At 42.1% G+C, this 21,870-nt stretch overlaps 1 protein-coding gene across 6 annotated transcripts in view; it reads right to left on the bottom strand.

Moving 5' to 3' along the window:
• Positions 1–21,870, bottom strand: part of SEC22C (SEC22 homolog C, vesicle trafficking protein) — a 205,348-nt gene that overhangs the window by 48,868 nt on the left and 134,610 nt on the right. The gene's annotated exons all lie outside the window — the stretch shown is intronic.

Here is a 21,870-nt window from a genome sequence, read left to right as displayed (position 1 = left end):
TTATATAATATATTCAAGCATCTCATCACTTATTAGAAACAGTCTTCATCGATCTGCAATCATGGATTCGCTGTGTGGTGACTTCAGCTCGTCGCCACTTATGTAGTGAACGGCAGACTACATGTAAGAGCAAAATATATTTATTTATAAATTCCACATATCGAAGCTACAGCTATCGCCCAACTGACAATGAGTAGGAACGTTTGCATTACAGACAGACCACAATCATTTTGTTAGGCTCGGATTTTTCCAGGGGGGGGCAAAATGTTAACTTCATCACCATCCTCCAATATGATGTGTGCCAGGTGGGGCACACAAAACAGTGGGGCGCAGAACTAGGATAGACTCAATTAAATGCCAGGAATCCAGGACATGTGACTGACCCTGCCACAGGCCAACAAACACCACCTGTAGGGAAAACGCGAAACTTTCTGACAAGGTGCTTTATCTCTGTCTGCTAGGTGTGCAGACTTCTGGGTCCTCTATCTTACACCAATCAAGGCTGTCTTCAGCACGATTCGATTTTTATCAGAATACTTTAAAACAGCCTATGATGAAAGCACCAGATTAAATATATTGTATGCACAGTGTATGTTAGGGATTGCTTGTAGCACCCATATTTACCAATATTGGCTTCTTGGTGCTAGAATTCATGATAACTGTTATCCAAAGTTAAAGCACAACGTCAAAGTTAGTAATAAGTAATGCAGCAATCACACATGCTAGTGATTTGACAGTGGGTGCTCCCTTTACTATAATTCACCCGGCATTGCTAAATTTTACACACATTCAATTAATTTATAGAAAATAAAATTTATAGGTCCAAATGTTAGCTATATTTTTTAAAAGAAACTTAGAGTCCCTCTACGTGTAGTCAATGTCAAACTGACATTGTGCGCAAGTTTAGAGATACAATAATGGCCAGCTTCCTTATGCGGAAGCCCGGCACCGTAAAGTGTGGCACATGCGGTGGCCGCAGCTGCGCCACATCACAGGTCCAGGGATGCTGAGTCTTACACAGTGGCCGAAGTGGGGGGGAAAAAGTAGGGGAACAGTGGGCGGAGAATCAGAGGGCGGGAATAACCCAAGGATTGGATCTATGGGTGGAGCCAGAGGTGTGGCCAGAATGCGCAGACATCCCAATTTTTTTTTTTTTTTTTCAAAACCTTTATTGCACTTTGCATATTACACAGCGGATCGCCTACAACCCTACGGGCCGGCCGCTATTTCGTGTAAGTTAGACATGATTTAAGTTTATTTGGCATTTCACTGCCCAGTTTAATCAACCAATGGATACACATGATTATTTAAGAGTTGTAATGAGTTATTGACAATAAAATATATTCACAAAGTGGGATATGCTTCAAATCACAGAATGTACCAAATATGATAAAATGTGGAAACACAAGCACTTTGTCTCTGAGCCATGGAGTTTCTGTCATCAGCACTTCACCCTTTTTCAACAACAGCAGTTCAAACATGAATGGAAAAATATACTAGTTTGCAAATGTTTTCTCTAAAATTATGGCTCTGCTATATTTGCCTCATAATGCAAGATCTGCTGCATGATCTGACCATTTAAAGTAATAAATTGTTTGTAGCTCAAACATATCAAAAGTTAATATAAAATGTGACTTGTGTTGCTGCGGAGTGGATGGCCTATTGTAAAGGTTGACTGGTCACCTTTCTCACTGCTGCATTTGTATGTTACACTGGTACTAATAAGGCAAAATCTTTCCAGAGACTGTTAGCATGTGTACACACGTCAAAATAATAAAATACCTGAAAATATACTGCATTACGCTGCAGCCTTTTTTTTTAATGCATAATTTAGTCAACACTACGGCATAATGTTGTCATCCTTTGCTGCATAATTAATTCCAGTGGCCCCACAGCAGGCAGCACATGTTAAAAGTGCTTGTGAATGAAGCAGGGAGACTATGAAGTTTGCGAACTTAGTTTGGTGTGTGACAATCCGGCATTGCCAATCCCTGGTGAATTGCAGCTACTGCTGCTGAAACAAGGCCAATGGAGGTACCTTTGGGTGAGGCAGATGGGCCTCAAGGGCAGGGCCAGCCATAGCACTGGTGGGTTCCTGTGCATTAATGTTTGTTAGTGCCCCCCAATGACCACCTCTGCCATGAATTCCCTCATTACCACCCTTTAACTGTGCCCCCCAAGTCTCCATAACCACTCTCTCTCAGATGCATTTAATCTGATGTACAGCGCCACTCATACCATTGTAGGGTGTCATAGCACTTCACATCACACACATTACACAGAGACAATCAATATGTGTGTAAATCACTGTATAGAAAATGTTACATAAGACTAAGGACTACAAGGTGTAGGAGTCACATGACAACCATACTAGTAGCCCTTATAGTTTTATAGTGATTGGTCTGGAGAAACACAATACCCCAAATTTAAAACGTAATACCATGGTTGGGGTTCTCCTTAATAATCAGAATTGATTTCTGTCCAAAAGAACACTTTTTGGGACATTAGGATAATCAAAGACTGGGGGACGGGGCGGGGGAAAATGCACGGAACATAACACTCGAATGTATACCTTGCAGTTTGTATGCCGCTCTTAAATGACAGTTAATAGCTCACTGTTCAAAGTTAGGATTAGAACTATTGTCCAATTTCCTTACTCCCCTTTCTAGCAAAGGTGCTGGAGGCTCATGTTGACAAATGCCTGTCCAATTTCATGGAGGACTCAAACTGCCTCGATCCTCATCAGGCGGGGTTTAGCTCCACCCACTCAACGGAGGCGTTGGTAACTTCGGTACTAGACACTCTTCTGGACTGTGCCGATAAACGCTCCCCCCAGGCCCTAGTGCTCCTGGATTTGTCGGCCACATTTGACACGGTCGATCATACCATCCTGATCGACCTTGTCACCCAGGCCGGCGTCCGGGGCCCAGCAGCCAGTTGGCTGAAGTCCTTCCTGGAGGACCGATCTCAGGCAGTCCGCCTGGAAGATTTAGCCGGCACCAAACAGACCATCACGTGCGATGTACCCCAGGGCTCCTCCCTGTCACCCCACTTGTTTAATCTCTATATCTTTCCCCTAATCCAGGCTCTGAGAGATAAACAGGTGACTGTGCTCAACTATGCAGACGACCTGCAACTGCTCTTTACAGTCGACAATTCTGAATCGTCCATTTCCATCTCTCAATCAACCATGAGGTACATTCAAGCTTGGATGGATCAAAATCACTTGAAGTTGAACCCAGGAAAGACCGAGCTGGTCCTCACAGGTGACAGTGTCAAACATTGGGGCTCGCACTACTGGCCGCCAGACATGGGTCAAGCACTGACTCCTTCCTCTTCAGCAAAGACACTTGGAGTCACCTAGAACAGTGATCTACCACCTAAAACCCAAGTGGGCCAGGTGGTCTCCAAGTGTTTCTTCCAATTTAGGAAAATCCGTAAGGTCAGGTGCCTCCTTACTCCAGAAGCCTTGACACAGGTGGTGATCGCCACCGTGATCTCCAATCTAGATTACGCAAATGCTATTTATCTGAGCTTGCCTCAGTACCTTCTGAAACGTCTTCAGATGGTACAAAATTACGGAGCCAGAATGATTCTGAATCAGCCCAGATGGCAATCAGCCACCCCTCTCCTGATGAAACTCCACTGGCTCCCTGTAGTTCAGCGCTGCATCTTCAAAACGGATTGCATGATATTTAAAGCGTTACACTGCAAAAGCTCCAAATTTATCGAAAAACTCATCACAAAGCATGTCCCGTCCCGTAATCTGCACACTGCCCACCAAGGCCTCTTACAGACACCATATTTTAAACGCAAGCGCTCTGGCGGCTGCAGATTCGGAACGTTGGCCCCACGTTTGTGGAATGCCTTCCCTCTCGAGATCCGGTTTTGCCCGGATCTTATATCATTTAGGAAAGCTCTAAAGACCTGGCTTTATCAACAAGCATACTAACAATCCTGCACGTTTTAAAACCCTGGTCACGCCCTCTGTCTTTCGATAGCGCCAGGAAACCAATCGGTGTCAGTGCGCTTAATAAATCATTATTAACATAACTTTGCAGCCGGTACATTAACCCTCTGAGCTACCTTTCCATGAGTCAAAACTTCCACTAGAAAAAAATCTGATCTCTCTCTAGGAAGAACATTAATCACCACAGTCATCCTGACATTTTTATTGTTGCCGAAAATTGCTGGAAGCCAGGAAGGAGGCAGCAAGCGTTTTTAAAACCATAATATAATTGCAAACATAATGCCTTCACCTAAAGTCAGCACCCGGTGCGGTCAAACTGGTTGCACCGCCCTAGAGCTGGCCCTTCTCAAGGGTCCTGTGACTTCAGTGACTGTTGTTCTAGGGTGTGCTGCTTCATAGGCCTGCCCGCAAGACTGGAAGTGAACTTCAGTATGGATAGTGGTGGACAAGCCTTGAAGGTTAACCTACACTTGTCATGCTAGGGTCCACCTGCTGGTAAGAAGACAACAGGACTTCTAAGGTGTTGCGAAGCCTTCTAAGGTCTAGCATGTGATTGTGCTCGCAGGAGAGTGGTCTGGTGGGCTGGTTATTAAGTCTGAACCTGGTTCCCAGTTCCAAATTCAGCAGCTCTGACCATCCTCTCCCCCACTGAACACCGTACTGCCCCACTGAGAAAAACTCCCACTGTTTTTAACTACAACCCAATTGTTGCCCGCTATAAACACCTGGATGCGCAATTTAAATTACGCACTGGACAAGATCAATATGCGGCCTACAAAAAAAAAAGGAACAACATCCTGGAAGAAGCAAACACTTATAGGGAATGCAAAATTTAGCAAACCATGGGGAATGTAAGCAGGAACAACAGGGTTACCTTAATGCTTTTACACTCCCTATTCAGAAATCAGTGAGTGTTTTTGCCTGGAAAGTTCAGGACACGACTACAGGGCCCAGAATGTACCCATTTCAATGGCCATTGCTTATATCCTTACAAAACGTAAGTAGTATGGTAAAAAGACCACATCCCTGGACGCAGAGCCGCAACACACATTTTTTTTCTCCAATCCACACATTTTGGTACCTCCAGGATTGGTGCACTAGTTCCAAGTCCAGGGAAAACAAAGACAAGAAAACAAAAATAGCCCTTCACTGGCAAACTCTGTAAAAGTGGCGCTAATGTGTTTCAGTGTGAATAAAATCAGTTTGGCCAGTTTGCTACCACTCTGTCTTACTTTATTTAGTTTTTTACCTATTTTTCATATTTTTAGCCTTTTATTCCAAATGCTGCACTTTGGAATTAAAATGTCAGAAAAATACTACATTTTCAGCAAAAGCGTCTTTCTTTTTTGGATCCATTTCACAGGGAAGCAAATAAAAAAGGAGAGGAAAGAGAGTGAGAAACCCGTCTTGAAGTCACGGTTTTCATGGGCGTCGGCAGGGGGGGCAAGGAGGGTCGCTCCAGGGGGGGGCAAGCGCCCCTCCTTGCCCCCCCCTGCGGACGCCCATGGAGATTACCAGCTAGATTTAGTGATTCGTCCAGAATCACAGAATGTTGAGCGCCCCTCACTGAGAATCGAACCCCCAGATTAGAGGTCGACCGATCTAGCCGTTATGCTACATTCTCCTTCTCAGTGTTGCTACCAAACAGGCTGCTTCATTAAATCTGAATGAATGTTGAGTGTTAACTGGGGATTGGACTGTTAGTTGCACGTCAGCAGGCGGAAGGAACGGTGAGTGGCTCCTCTTGCATTCACACTGATGAGGTCTTGCATATTCAGGAATGTATCCAAACTTAGGCCTAGTGATCTAGTGGAGTTAGCAACATGTGGGGTGCAGTTGAGAGTTGTTAGTTGTTTAAGTCAATCCTGAATGGCAGAAGTATGATTGCGGGGAGCAAGCAGGAGGATTTCAGTCTTGCGTGTATTTAGCATAAGGTGGTTATGAGATAACCACTGTTGAGTTTTCAGAAACGAAAAGTTGAGAGTGCAGATGTTGTCTGATGAAGATGATACAATTGTGTATCATCAGCGCACGTATGATAGTGGATGTTTGTGCTGTTCAGAATTTCTGTGAGGTTCCATGTACAAGTTGAAAAATGTGGGTGAGAGTGCGGATCCTTACAAAATCTTATTGCGACGAGCTTATTGTTTGAAAGGTTGTAAGCAACAAAAAGAACACCACAGCGGACCAAGCAATAAGCACCTCAAACTTCAATAGTCCCACACTGTGTAAAAGTTCTGTGCTGTATAACCTCCAAGACCTGCTGTGTTTTGGTCCCACTGGATTTCCAGATAACAACTTGTAGAAACGTGGAGGCAGCACCAGTTTAGAAAGTAACTTGCAAAGGCATCTAGTCGTATCAAATTTCTTTTTATTGTTCTTTTTTCAAAAGTGCACAAGACAGCCAACGCGTTTCGCTCCCACCCCGGGAGCTTCGTCAGGGCAGAATGAAAACCAAGGTGTGGTTTGAATGTTCCAGAGACTGCAACGCAGTATAACGTTGGGTTGAGCTTCAGATGAATGAAATTGTCAACAGAAAGGTTCAGTTAATAATCTGTGGGGTGTATCACTGCAATTTGGTTATTGCCGAAATAAAGATGGGGTACCAATATAAAGAGGTATTTTTCAGTGCGAATCCCATGGTGATGCCTCAATGGAATAGGCAGGCCTTAGTAAGCTGCCAAGGAACCTTGTTCTGAGGGCTATATGTAGCCGGTGTTGTCCTACGAGTCGGGACGCTAGACTTGAAAGGTTGTGGTTGACTTTGATTTTTTGTGTTCTCTTTTTGAAGGAACGAGGCAAAACATTTTAAGATTGTAACCAATAACCCCATCCTTTTTTCAAGAAGATCAATTAATTAGTCATGTTTGACCGTGTCAAACGCAGAGGAAAAATCAGGCAGTATAAGTAGGCGAAAATCGTTCTGGTCAAGTAGTTAATAAGGTGTGTTAGAGCAGTTTCGGTACTATATTGAAATCTGAAGCTGTATTGGTCAAGGAGCTGAAACTATTCAATGTGATTACAGAGTTTTTTTGGGTGTATGTATAAATTTCTCAAGTAGTTTGGATAAAGACATGATATTAGAAATCGGTCTGAAGTTGTTAGGATCAGATAGGTCTGCATTAGGCTTCTTTGGGATGGGGGTGACTTGTCCAATCTTGAAGCAATTTAGAATTTACCCTTGCAAATGAGATTCATGAACAATCTTAGACCAGAGAAGGAAAATGGAAGAAGTAAGCTCATTAAAGAATTTGGTGGGTATAGGATCATTCAAGCGATTTGAAGATTCTAATGAAGTTATGATGTTGTGCAGCTCAACATCGTCAGGTATCATGAAGTTATTCCATGACCCATCATTTTTCGGAGTATAGTCCACCGATCCAACAAGAGGAGACATGAAGGAGGAGTGATTCTGTATGTCTGGCAAGGAGAGTTGAAGATATAATTCAATCTTTCTTGTATTTTCAATGAGGAGGGCTGAGAACACTTCACTGCTAGGGAGTGAGTCCTTGAGTGCAGCGAGCTGATTAGAGGAGTGGTTCGCTTGTTAGTTGATGATTTCGTAAAGTATTTTAGGTCTGTTTTTTGGCCTTGTCAAGCTGCGACCTAAAGTCATCAGTTTTTGGCGCTACTGATATGCTTATTATAAGCATTTCTTGTCATCCTTAGCTGCTTGAGGTTAGTTATAGAAGGAGAATTTCTCCAAGATCTTTCTCCAAGCCTAAGTTTACGTTGTTCCTCGTTAAGGGAGCCATTGAACTAAGGCTTTGAATGTTCGCTAGGAATCCTTTTGAGATGCAAGTGAGACAAAAATATCAGTCATGAAATGAATGTAGTGATGAGTGAGTTCATTCAGGTTTGTCATGTTGGAGGGCGGAGGAAGATTAGGGCTCATGAAGATAAGATCATTTACGCTGATGTTTCTCAGATCTTGAGACCATTGTTTGGTCCTACGAGGTTGTGCTTGTCTAAATCCACACCCTTTCCAAGATGCGGAAAGAGATTAGGAGGTGATCTGACCAGTCGCAAGGTGATATGTCATCTAGTTGTATGATGTTCTCTTTGGCTATTATTAGATCTAGAGGGGAACCCGTGTTATGTGTAGCTCTATTGCATTAATGAGTGAAGTTCAGGTTGGAGAGGAATGACTTGAAAGTCCATAGTCCAGGATCATTTTCGTCGTTCCAGTGTAAGATGAAATCACCAAGGAAGATATGGTTATGGAATTGGTCAGATTTAGCTGATATGGTCTCCATTATTCAGTCTTAGATACAACATGGCACTCAAGAGAAATTAACAAGTTCCTACCTTTGGTCCTCCAGGAAGAACAGTAGATTGTACTGAGAACAGAAGTCAGGGTTATTTGTTTGAAGTTTATATGTCTAACAAGTATCCCAGAGCCCCATAAACATTTCAGTGGTGATCATTCAATATAAGATTTGTTTTTATTCTGGTAATATTATTCAGCTTAAGTCGATTTTTAATTTAGCTTTTCAATCTTCTTCTAGAGGACAATAAAATCATGTAGGTAGTGTTCAAAAGATACAACATTTAATAATACATTAATGTTTTCATACCTATATAGAAATTAAACCTAAATATGATGGTTGATTGGCTAAATTTATTTTCCTTTAACCTCTTAACTCACAGTTGTGGGTTCTATGTCTGCAGTGTGGCAGAATACAAAGCAATGTATGTATATCAAGGTTACTTTAACTTCTTCACAGCAAGGATAGAAACTGTTAGACATGTCATCCTTATGGTGTCTTCCTCCAAATTTTTGCCTGCTTGCCTCCACTTTTTACTGTATGTTTTTTTTGGCCTCGGGATTCTGAGCACTTTACCACTGCTAACATTGCTAAAATGCATGTGCTTCTCCCCTAAACATGGTTACATTGGTGTATACGTGATTGCCCTATTTAGGTTACCTGTAAGTCCCTTGCAATGTAGTATACCATATAACCAGGGCCTGTAATCGAAATGCTACTAGTGAGCCTGCAGCACTGAGTGTGCCACCTGCACAAGCAGCCTTTCAAACCTGCCTCAGGCATGCCATCATTGGGTCTGTGTGTGCCGCTTACTGCCACTTCGACTTGGCGTTTAAAACATCTTGACAAGTCTTAAATTCCCTTTTAATTACACATAAGTCATCCCTAAGGTAGGCCCCACATAGCCCAAAGAGCAGGGTGCTGTGTCAGTAAAAGGTAGGATATGTGCTTTTAAATTTACAAGTCCTGGTATTGACAAACAGCTAAATTCATTTTTCACTACTGTGAGGCCTACTCCTCCCATATGCTAGCATTGGGAAATCCTTAAAACACTTTTAAGCTGTAGTTCCTGATTCGGAAGGAGTAGCAAATTATGTTTCATATCTTTGGAACAGTAATGATAAATCCCCTTTAGTGTTAAAGATGGATTTGACATTACTATTTTAGAAATGCCACTTTTAGAAAGTGGACATTTCTTAACTTAGCTCTGGGTGCCTACAGCAGCCTGTCTCCAATACATGTCTGGGCTGGATGACAGCCACGCCAAAGCAGGAGCCGATAGACAACATCGGCTCGTATGACTGCATGGCTCAACATCAATGCAGCACTGCATAAAAAAGAGATTTGATGCCAAAGTTTCATCGACTGCACGGATCGGCACCAACGCTTTGCTTCCATCCACAGGATCAACGATGGTGCTGTGCCTCGTTGATTCAGCTTCAAGTGTTCTACGTCAACACTTGCTCGATCCAGAGTACTTTGTCAGTGGGACCTATTTCAGTCCTGTAACTTTCTTGCCCAACATCACGTTCGGCCTGAATTTTGAACTTACCCCAGTCCAGCGCGACCTCAAATAACCGATTAGCCCTACTGACTTCTAGGCACTATTTTTGGTTTATTCTTTAGAAATTCATAACTCAGGTTCAACTAATTAGATTTTTTTAGTTTACGTCTTGTTTTACTCAGATAAATATTCTCTAATTTTCTAAACCTGTGTGAAATCTTTTTGTGATGTTTCATTGTGTCGGGTCTTGGTGGCTTAGTGGACTAATTCATCCAGTGTAGGGGCCTGTGTTTCATCACATAGTCACAGGATCAAATCACAGTGGGCACACTCAGCCTTTCATACTTCTGAGGTTGACAAAATAAGCACTTCTGAGTTGGGTAGCAATAAACATCTGTTATTCAGCGCCTGGATACCCTTCTCGGTGAACATGCGCTTTGCAAATACATGTTGTTGGACTTGGCCCTTTTTGCAGGGTCATCCCTAAACTTTTTGCCTTCCTCCTGTATTTTGTATGACCTGCTTTTGTTGGTTTTATGACTCTGGGCACTTTACCACTTCTGATCAGTGCTAAAGTGCATATGCTCTCTCTATTGTAAATTGATGTATGGAATAGGGATTCCATGATTGGCTGTTTGGTTTACTTGTCAGACCCTAGTACAGTGCACTGCGTGTACCCAGGGCGGGTAATCCAAATGCTGCTAGTGGGCTTGCAGCACTGGTTGTGCCACCCACAGAAGCAGCCTTGTAAAATGTGTCTAAAGTCTGGTACTGTCATGCTGACTGGGCAAGTGCACCCACTTGCCAGTCCCTAAACCTTCCCTTTACTTCATATCAGACACCCCTATGATAGACCCAAGGGCAGGGTGCATTGTAAGTATAAGGTAGTGTAGTGTAGTTCCTATATTCCCAATAGGCTCTGAACATTGGAATAATATATCCTATAGATTTGATGTAGGACTTGTGTACTAGGTCTCTATTGAATATATTAAACTTAATAGGGAGTGTCAGCTAGCTCAGAGGTCACTAGAAACTTTCTTGAATTCACAAGAAGGGATTCGTTTCTGACAACCGCATAAACATGACAACATGACAGCGTTCTAACGGATGGAGTGTAGTTGGCTCTTTTCAAGTAATTAAAAGAGTAAAGCTTAAAAGCTGTGATTTCTGATTAAAAGGGGCACGCGGTATTCCGCCGAACTCACTGATATTTGTTAGGAGTCCATACAGATATTCAGATACTTGGAATGCAAGATTATTCTGTATTAATAAACCAGAGGCCTGAGAGCTATGTCCAGTCTCTTCAGTCTTTACACTTTACATCCTCTTAGGTTAAAAAGCGCCTAGCGTCCCGCGTGCCGTTCCGGACGTATTCAGCAATACGTCCGGAACGGCACGCGGGACGCTAGGCTGTCAACAAACAAACAGGGTATTTCTTGGGAAGACAGTCAATACTTTCCTGATGAAGGCGGCTATATGTCAATTGTCCGTCGAAACGCGTCGAACTTAGAATTTAAGGGAAAAGTACATTATATATTGATTTAGGAGTATTCGGACTGTTGCTGAATATACCTTAATTGTACCTTCCCTTTGCTTGCTTTAGGAAATGGATTGGATGAATTTATATAATTGATTTGTTCCTTCTTATATTCTTTGTGTTCCCAAGTTTTGTATAATTTTTAATTATTTTTAAATGTATCAATAAAATGTGCATATTGAACCCATTTGTTTTAACATAAATTCGTTATTTAATGCATTGCTCCAAGTCTTTATGTTTGTATAATTGATGTTGATTTTGTCTATATTAGTTGATGTCTTTATATTAATGTGCCCAAAGGGAAATCCTATTTTGACATAAAGTCTGTTATTGGTACCCTATCCCTTTGGTATTGGGTCCCTCTCTCTTTTATTAGAGTTTATATGGTAGATCCCAGGTAGACTTGATGTATTCTTTACCAAACCGTTCATATACGCCAGCTGGTATATGTTTCAAACAATATTGAAAATGGAAAATTGTGACAGGCAGAGTGATTGTCCCATGTATTAACCATTCTGTTGCAGGTTTTTCCGAAACAGGTAATGGTAATCTTTCCAGTTTTTCAATGCTCAGCACCGTATAGTCAGCTCCTCTTTGTGCCAAAGTGATTGCTTATCTGTAAGGTTAAATACAGAGAACAATGACGTGGCGTTGATTAGGCGCCATGGCACATATCCAGAACGAAGATTTTGTAATGTTCAGCCTAAAAGCATTATAGAACATAATTGTGACTGTCCATGCTGTAGCATGAGCAAGTCCTGTTCCATTATGTCAATGGCAGAGGACACTATGCTGTCCATAGAATACATTCTGGATGACTGAGTCTTTTAACCCATTGTCACCTACAGAGAGGGATTTCTCTAAATGAATACGATCAATTTCTCGTATTCGTTCAGCAGTCTCTGCTTGTGTCACTTTCCAAGCCTCATTATAAATGGCATATATACCAGCGTATATAAAACTTTTATGACACGATTGTGGAGGTCCTTGTAAGAAGTCCCTTAAATCAACGCCCTCATTAAGTAAAGATAAGTGTTGTTTTACCTCTGTTAGTGTGGACTTTTGTAGCCACTCAAGGCACAGTTTTTCTACACTGTATGATGTTACTATCCCTGGATGTTGTCTCTGGACATATCTTGGATCTGGCCTAGTGAATGTAAACCCTTGTGTTCTATTCAGGAATCTATCTTGACAGTTGTTTGTGTCTGTGGGCCAGATTAACCATTTTTTCCAATCAGGATTTGTTCTGCTTTTAAATATAATAGTTTTTTACGTCGACCACCCCCTTTGTAGTGATCTTACTATCTGGTATAGGTGTAGGTATGGACGGTTTGTTTAAATCTTTTATCTTAGCTAGGCCAAGACAAGATGTCTGTTGAACAGTGTCATTCAAAAACATTATCTGTTCAGGGATGATGCAGGCTCTAAAAAAGTCTTCTAATCCCTGCACCTGCCAGTCTTTTGTGCCCCAGACAGTTTTTGTCTCAATGTTGTCTTTCCAAAAGTCAAAACCTAATGTGGACAGCTGAGCATTAAAGGCCGCAGAATACATTTGCTTAGTATTAGTCAACATACTCTTAATTCCTGCCTTATTAACATTTTTAAAGTAAACTGTTTCTGGATTTGAGACATTAAAACCTGAGAAGTATGGACATTTTTCATAGAATGTTTTTGAGCTACCCTTCGTTGGCGTTGGACAATGTTCCCATTGATTGAAAGTATAAACATTTCTAGTATTTGTAGATCTATGCAAGAAATGATGACCATAATGATCATAACAGTACATTTGTTCATAATCTGATGAACATTCTAAGTATTCATGTTTTGTAAATTTTGTAGACATCTCTAAGTCTGACATCATATTATTAACAGTCTCAAAGTCCCAATCATCAGAAAATGTGCTGGGTGAAACAATGTCACTCAAGGAGACCTTGAATTGCTGTGGAATCTTTAACAGCTCTGCAGGAATAAAGATGTCATAATCAGATCTGTCCTCATCCAATCTGTAGGAGTTACAGGGGATATCAGGTGAGGCCGCCTCCCACTCAAACAAATAACGACACTAGAAGACCTCGCCTTAATTGCACCTATATGAATTGATACACTCTCAGAATTTAGTAACAATTTTTCTATTAATCCCCTTAGTGTGTTGATTAACACTACTATCATAAGTCCTGGTGCATTTTTGTTTCTTTAAAAATGTGACAACAGGTCTAATTTCACGAATACAAAATATAGTGAGCAAAGAGAGAGTACCTCACCGTAGCTGCACCCGAGGGGGTTGCTTGCTGGTAATTGACAGTTTATCTACTTCTCATCATTGGCCGCTCTCTCTTTGTTATTGTGGAAAAGAAAAAAATGTGTCCCTTTTTGCCAAACAATAATGGTGTAGTGAAGAAAACAGTGAACGTGGCCAATATGTCCACTATTTATAAAATGTGTGTGTGCTCCTGGAACCCCCGTGAAAACCAGTGCAATTGGTCCTCACTCTTAAAACCTGGTGAGGCTTGCTGGCAATCTAACTTTATTCCAATGCTGCAAGACCTCCCAATTAAAAATGGTTACCACTATACCATAATTCTTTCCTTGTTGCCTACATGTTTTGTTGCTAATTATTTCAGCAACTTCATCAGGGCAGGTCGGGGTTCTATATTTTCAATCTTCACTCATATATCTTCCCAAGATCTGTGGTGACATTAAAAACAAGAGCCAGTAATCAATCTGCATCAGCCATCCCAAAGGGGAAGTGTGAAACCAAAATCTCTCAACATACATGCTGTAGTATATACACATAGATCAAACACTTTTGTTATTATTACTTGATGGTTGCCAAGTTACAGCATACCCACAACCATCAGAACGCTGGACCCCGTGTCATACAATCATGTGTCCTCCGAGTGGCCATTCGATGTCTAGCCCCCTACAGACAACATAAATGAAATGCGGAAAGTCAATACAAACGGCCAACCTGGACTGATCACTTCAGCCTATGTCAACAACAACTTTCCAAATTGTGCCCATTGTGAATGGCATGCGCTTATTTAGTAAAATCTGGGAAAGTCTGAAAACCACTGACTCCTCCCTCCCATTCTTTCGGGCGTTTTACAAATTGGACGGCATACCATTAGTTTCATAGATTCACATCTGCTCTTCCAAAGCACAAAAACTGGCCACCAGCCTGCAATTCCCCTTTCACATACCTGTCTCATATACTGGCGTTCACAAGCACAAAAGCTTACCAGTGCTGAGTCCCACCGGCGCGTATCGAGCTCCCGTTTAAGCACGTACCGCCGCGGGATTAAACACCGGTCCAGACCACGCCCTTCCATTGAATCTACCACTGGCGTTTCGGTGTCAACATCGAAACCCGTGGGGGCCATCTTGGATAAGGATAAGATTGTAAACCAGTTACTGCGTTTATCAATAAAGTTAGTTGCAGAACGCAGTGAACAATGCATCATATTTATGTGTTCAATGTGGCCCTAGCTGTTTCAAATAAGATCAGGCTCAATGCATATTCAAGAACACAATTTACAAATAGAAGTACTAATATGTGAAGGTTTTGTAAAAATGATAATGACCACATATTTCCACATGTAACATGGCCTACATAATCGGAACATTCATTTCGCCAGGTTACATCTCGGTAATCGACCACAGAGTTCTTAATGTCCAAGCAGTGTCTCCACATATACAATTCACATGTGCGCCCCACAACGCACTGTCTATACCATCATATGGAGGGGTACACGTACACCTTCCAACAGGAAGAAAATAATAATCTTATATGCCCAACAATGTCCAGGCTCTTGATTTGACATCAGTACGGGAGGGAATGCGACAACTACTCAGCCTCATGTCCATTGAGTGTGATCCCTCAATGAACAATTAGAAAAAGTGAAGTTTTCGGAACTACATTATTTCATACAGGCAGTGCCCAAACTCACTCACTATCTCCGGGGGTAAAGAGAGAGTCACTTCTTGGCGAGAATGGTCAAAGGTTCAAGAGTCACAGGGGGAAAAAAAACTGTTTAGTCTGCTTCTCATACGTGGACCCTTACCTTCTTAGCGCTTACTCACTTTGTTCCATTCAATGCATTCATTGAGTCCCTCCTGATCCGCTTTCTCTGAGAAAATCCATTTAGCCTCTTTTCTCGCTAAAATTGCCTCCAAATTGTGTGTGTCACCCACCACTCTCTCTAGTACAGTCCACTTCAAATCGCTAGGTTTGTGTCCCTTATCAATGAAGTGTTGCACTATCCGTGTGGTCAGTTTCTTTGCCTTAATGGTGCTAAGGTGTTCCTGTATGCAGATTTTAACCTTGCGAGAGGTTAGTTCAATATAATACAGACCACAACTGCAAATCAGCCTGTAAATAACATGTGAGGTATTACAGTTACTAAATCGATTTAGAAACCAAATTCTCCCATCATGTAAAACAATGCTTTTGGTTGCTTCTGTCAAACTACACACAGAACAACCACCACATGGATAATGTCCTGTTGGAAGTGTATTGGTTTGTATCTTTACCGGAGTGCGGGTGTGGACCAGTTTATCTCTTAAGTTCGGCGCCCTTTTAAATGCAAAGCGTGGTACTGGCATCTTGCTGGTAGCTGTATCCAAAATAGACCAATGTTTCCTTATGATCTGTCTCATTTTGGTAGATAACGGATCAAAGGTAGTCACTATGGGTAGGCAAGCTTGTCTTTCCCTTATATTTCTTTCCAACAGTGCTTCCCGCGTGGTATTCAATGCTCGCTTGTGGGCTTGTTTTATAACCTTCATGGGGTAATCTTGTGCTCTCAGTTTAGGGCAAGATGTAAAATGCCGGGACACGCGGTTTTGTATTGATGATAAAATCCGCCTCCTTAGGTGTTATCCACTTTTTAGCCACAGTGTCAGCCACCATATCTTTTATAATGTCGAGCAGTTCCGGTGTGGGGTCCCGCGTCAATGGGTGGTAATTTGTGCGGACCTCCAACAATCTCATAATCTCTGTTTCATAATCGCAGGTATTAAGCACGACAACCGCACCGCCTTTGTATGCTTGCTTGATCGTAATAGCATTATTATCCTGTAGAGATTTAACAACCAGCCAGTCTGCCTTTTCTCATATTGTGTACAGAGTGTTGCTACTGGGTTTTTTCCAAAATCTCAATCTCACGTAAGACCCACTGTACAAACACTGCTACTTCCGGGCCAAGTGAAGATATAGGAGGACAAAGGTTTAAGGGACATTGCAAATTAGTATCAAAAACAGGAGACACCTTCTCTTTGTCTGCGAAAAACTACTGCAGCTATTTCCTCATCATTTCTGACAACTCAATTCTGCATACAAATGTGTCATGTCTCGGGGTGGGAACAAAACCAAGTCCCTTATTTAGAACACTAAGTTCAGTAGATGTTAATTCATACGAGGAAAGATTAACTACAATGTAATTTCTATTGTTAGGTTGATGTATATTCACCTCACTTAAGTCTGAAAAGTTTTGCCTCGGCTCCGTGTCATTCAGGGGGAGTATGTTTGCCATCTTGATTGGGCCCTGCCCCTGCCTCGTCCCCTCTGAACCTGGCCCTGTCCCCCTCGAGAGCCTCTCTGGGTTTGCCCTAAAAACCCCTCAAGAGAACCCCCAAATCCTTGTCAGATCTATTCTCAGGTGCAAAATTCACCCTACTCTTATTGGAAACTGGTGGCTTATCAACCACTTCCTCCTCCTCACTACTAGTGTCAAAATGCCAATTGTTTGGTGTCCGTCTCTGTCCTTTTGGACCACCTTTCTGAAAATTCTGCCCCCTTCTCTGGAAATTCTGGAAGCGTGGCTGTTCTACAGGAGTTTAATGGTATTCATCTTCGACATAAGGAAATGCCCATGAATGTGAATAACTATCTAGATTTTTCTTGAGCCCTTTGATTTTCTGGTTAACCATACACGTTTTATACTCTAGAAGGTCTCCCTGAATCCGTGCTAGTTGTTCCTTTGCGTCTACTAATGCAGTGTCACTCTTTAGGGTTTCTTCTAAGTCAAGGATCTCTTTTAACAGTTCCTCGCTTAATCTTTTAGCGGTGTTAATAATTAAAATCACTTAGAAGAAACCCTAAAGTTTGAGGAGAATGTGATCCATCATCCCCCAACCCGTATTTGATAAATATCTCCTTATGGAGGAGATATATAGATTATGTCCTCTGTATCTGGACAGGTACAGAGGACCTTCTCATTACATTTTTGCAGTGGTTGAACGGGGCTGATGACAGTCTGCGTTTCATATAGACCTTTAGTAAAACATCAGCTGTGTATCTTGATGTGGACATTTGTTTCGTGGATCATCAGTTGCCCACCAATGTCCAGTTTTTAAGGTACCGGCGTAATTGTTCCACTACTGATGCATTCATGGAACAATCGGAGGAGTTGGTATCTAAACTGAGAGCACGAGGTTACCCCATGAAGGGAATTAAACAAGCCCACAAGCGAGCATTGAATACCCCGCGGGAAGCACTGTTGGAAAGAAATATAAGGGAAAGACAAGCTTACCTACCCATAGTGACTACCTTTGATCCGTTATCTACCAAAAGGAGACAGTTCATAAGGAACCATTGGTCCATTTTGGATACAGCTACCAGCAAGATGCCAGTACCACGCTTTGCATTTAAAAGGGCGCCGAACTTAAGAGATAAACTGGTCCACACCTGCACTCCGGTAAAGATACAAACCAATACACCTCCAACAGGACATTATCCATGTGGTGGTTCTTCCGTGTATGGTTTGACAGAAGCAACCAAAAGCATTGTTTTACATGATGGGAGAATTAAGTTTCTAAATCGATTTATTAACTGTAATACCTCACGTTATTTATAGGTTGACTTGCAGTTGTGGTCTGTATTCTATTGGACTAACCTCTCGCAAGATTAAAATCTGCATACAAGAACACCTTCGCACCATTAAGGTAAAGAAACTGACCACACGGTAAGTGCAACACTTCATTGATGAGGGACACGAACCTAGAGATTTGAAGTGGACTTTACTTGAGAGAGTGGTGGGTGACACACACAATTTGGAGGCAATTTTAGCGAGAAAAGAGGCTAAATTGATTTTCTCAGAGAAAGCGGATCAGGATGGACTCAATGAATACATTGAATGGAACAAAGTGAGTAAGCGCTAAGAAGGTGAGGGTCCACGTATGAGGAGCAGACTTAATAGGTTTTTTACCCCGGTGACTCTTGAACCTTTGACCATTCTCGCCAAGAAGTGACTCTCTCTTTACCCCCGGAGATAGTAAGTGGGTTTGGGCACTGCCTGTATGAAATAATGTAGTTCCGAAAACGTCACTTTTTCTAATTGTTCAGTGAGGGACCACACTCAATGGACATGAGGCTGAGTAGTTGTTGCATTCCCTCCCGTACTGATGTCAAATCAAGAGCCTGGACATTGTTGGGCATATAAGATTATTATTTTCTTCCTGTTGGAAGGTGTACGTGTACCCCTCCATATGATGGTATAGACAGTGCGTTGTGGGGCGCACATGTGAATTGTATATGTGGAGACACTGCATGGACATTAAGAGCCCTGTGGTCGATTACCGCAATGTAACCTGGCGAAATGGATGTTCCGATTATGTAGGCCATGTAACATGTGGAAATATGTGGTCATTATCGTTTTTACAAAACCTTCACAAACTAGTACTTCTATTTACAAATCGTGTTCTTGAATATGCACTGAGCCTGATCTTATTTGAAACAGCTAGGGCCACATTGAACATATGAATATGATGCATTGGTCACTGCGTTCTGCAACTGAATTTATTGATAAACGCAGTAACTCGTTTACAATCTTATCCTTATCCAAGATGGCCGCCACGGGTTTCGATGATGACACCGAAACGCCAGTGGTCGATTCAATGGAAGGGCGTGGTCTGGGCCAGTGTTTAATCCAGAGGCAGTACGAGCTTAAGCGGGAGCTCGATACGCGCCGGAGGGACTCGGCACTGGTAAGCTTTTGTGCTTGTGAACGCCAGTATATGAGACAGGTACGTGAAAGGGGAATTGCAGGCTGGTGGCCAGTTTTTGTGCTTTGGAAGAGCAGATGTGAATCTATGAATAACGGTATGCCGTCCAATTTGTAAAACGCCCGAAGGAAAGGGAGGGAGGAGTCAGTGGTTTTCAGACTTTCCCAGATTTTACTGAATAAGCGCACGCCATTCACAATGGGAGCAATTTTGAAAGGTGTTGGCATAGGCTGAAGTGATCAGTCCAGGTTGGCCGTTTGTATTGACTTTCCGCATTTCATTTAGGTTGTCCGTAGGGGGCTAGACATCGAATGGCCACTCGGAGGACACATGATTATATGACATGGGGTCCAGCGTTCTGATGGTTGTGGGTATGCTGTAACTTGGCAACCATCAGGTAATAATAACAAAAGTGTTTGATCTATGTGTATATACTACAGCATGTATGTTGAGAGATTTTGGTTTCACACTTCCCATTTGGGATGGCTGATGCAGATTGATTACTGGCTCTTGTTTTTAATGTCACCACAGATCTTGGGAAGATATATGAGTGAAGATTGAAAATATAGAACCCCTACCTGCCCTGATGAAGTTGCTGAAATAATTAGCAACAAAACATGTAGGCAACAAGGAAAGAATTATGGTATAGTGGTAACCATTTTTAATTGGGAGGTCTTGCAGCATTGGAATAAAGTTAGATTGCCAGAAAGCCTCACCAGGGTTTAAGAGTGAGGACCAATTGCACTGGTTTTCACGGGGGTTCTGGGAGCACACACACATTTTATAAATAGTGGACATATTGGCCACGTTCACTGTTTTCTTCACTACACCATTATTGTTTGGCAAAAAGGGACACTTTTTTCTTTTCCACAATAACAAAGAGAGAGCGGCCGATGATGAGAAGTAGATAAACTGTCAATTACCAGCAAGCAACCCCCTCGGGTGCAGCTACCGTGAGGTACTCTCTCTTTGATTACTATATTTTGTATTCGTGAAATTAGACCTGTTGTCATGTTTTAAAGAAACAAAAATGCACCAGGACTTATGATAGTAGTGTTAATCAACACACTAAGGGGGTTAATAGAAATTTTTTTACTAAATCCTGAGAGTGTATCAATTCATATAGGTGCAGTTAAGGTGAGGTCTTCTATAATCAGATCTGTCCCAAGCTATACCACCAAGTATAGGAATGGCTGTGACGTTCACTGATGTCAAGTCTCTTTGTTCACGATGAGAGGATTTGTGTGGCTTGAGGAGTAAGTTGATGTTCTTACTTGCTATCTCCATTTTACTATATCTTCCATTTATCAGCATTCCCAAAGGTAATACAAGAATTAGCCAAAGTAGAAGAAAATGTACACCCAACACAATCCAAAGTTCAACCCTTGGTGAAACCAGATAAGTCTTTTCTAGTTGATGGAAAAGTTCTGTAGCTTACTCCTTAAAAGTTCTTTTAGTCGGCGTTGTTTCAGGTTCACTGGGATTCTCGGAAAATGTAGCAAAGTTAGTGAAATAGCCAGAGGCAGTTCTGTCAATGGTAGGTATTGCATCCGGATTACTTGAAATCGCTGGAGCTACTTGAACACTTGTCATATTAGTATAGTCAGATGCTATTTCATTGTAGACAGGAGTTTCTTGACAAACTGTTATTTGGGTTTCAAGAGGTACAAGTTCCATGGCTTTGTTGCATAGTCCTTCTTTTCGTACAGCAGATTCTTCAAAGGTGATGAGTCTCTCAGTTTGAACCTCTTAGAAAGTAGCCAGATTTGGTTGTCTGCTACATCTTTGGAGTCCACTTGGCCTACTACTTATGATTGGCCACATGATGTGGTTTTACCAGGTCGATGGACATGAACCTGCTCTCCTTACTTCCAGCAAGGGGCTGCAGTAACACTGTTCTTGATCCGTGGATTGCTAAGACAGGTACTGGTTGTCTGTATGAAGGCCCAAATTCCTTCTTATACGCGATCTTTTCCCTGACTAGATCCCCAATCTTTGGAATCCAGGCAGGCCTTGCTGGGACGGGTGGTTCCCCTTCAGTGGTCGTTGGCTTCTGTAATGTGTTGCTTTGACTTCTCCTTGTTTAATTTAAGTCCTGCAAAACAGCCAAACGGTCTTTGATATCAAAAGGCTTTTGTTCTACCACTGAAGTGTGACGATCAAGGTCCTGGACAATCATTCTAGTACCAAAAAGAATTTCATATGGAGTGATTCCACCCAGAGAACTTCTTGGCAGATTATTTAGACTACGTTGGACACTTATTAGATGTTTGACCCACCCGTCAACCGAGCCTAATACCCTAGCTGTTATAGATTCCTTTATGTCCCTTTTTTCTCTCCACTACAGAATTCAGAATGGAATGGACTAGAATACCGCAATGTAAAGCCCAGATTAGCCATGGCCCCTTTGTAAGCCTTTGAGCTAAACGCAGGACCCTGGTCAGAATGTAGCGTGTCGACTGTGTATGTGCCAATACATGAGTTCCCTCGCAGCCATCGCACACCAGCACAACCTTAACATCATCTCCTACGCCAACGACACCCAGCTGATCCTCTCCCTCACCAACGACCCCGCCACCGCCAGAGCCAA

The sequence above is a fragment of the Lissotriton vulgaris genome, chromosome 10, assembly GCF_964263255.1.
Source record: "Lissotriton vulgaris chromosome 10, aLisVul1.2, whole genome shotgun sequence".
NCBI lineage: Eukaryota > Metazoa > Chordata > Amphibia > Caudata > Salamandridae > Lissotriton > Lissotriton vulgaris.
The sequence above is the reverse complement of the archived record's forward strand: the minus strand, read 5'-3'. Positions and strand labels throughout refer to the sequence as shown.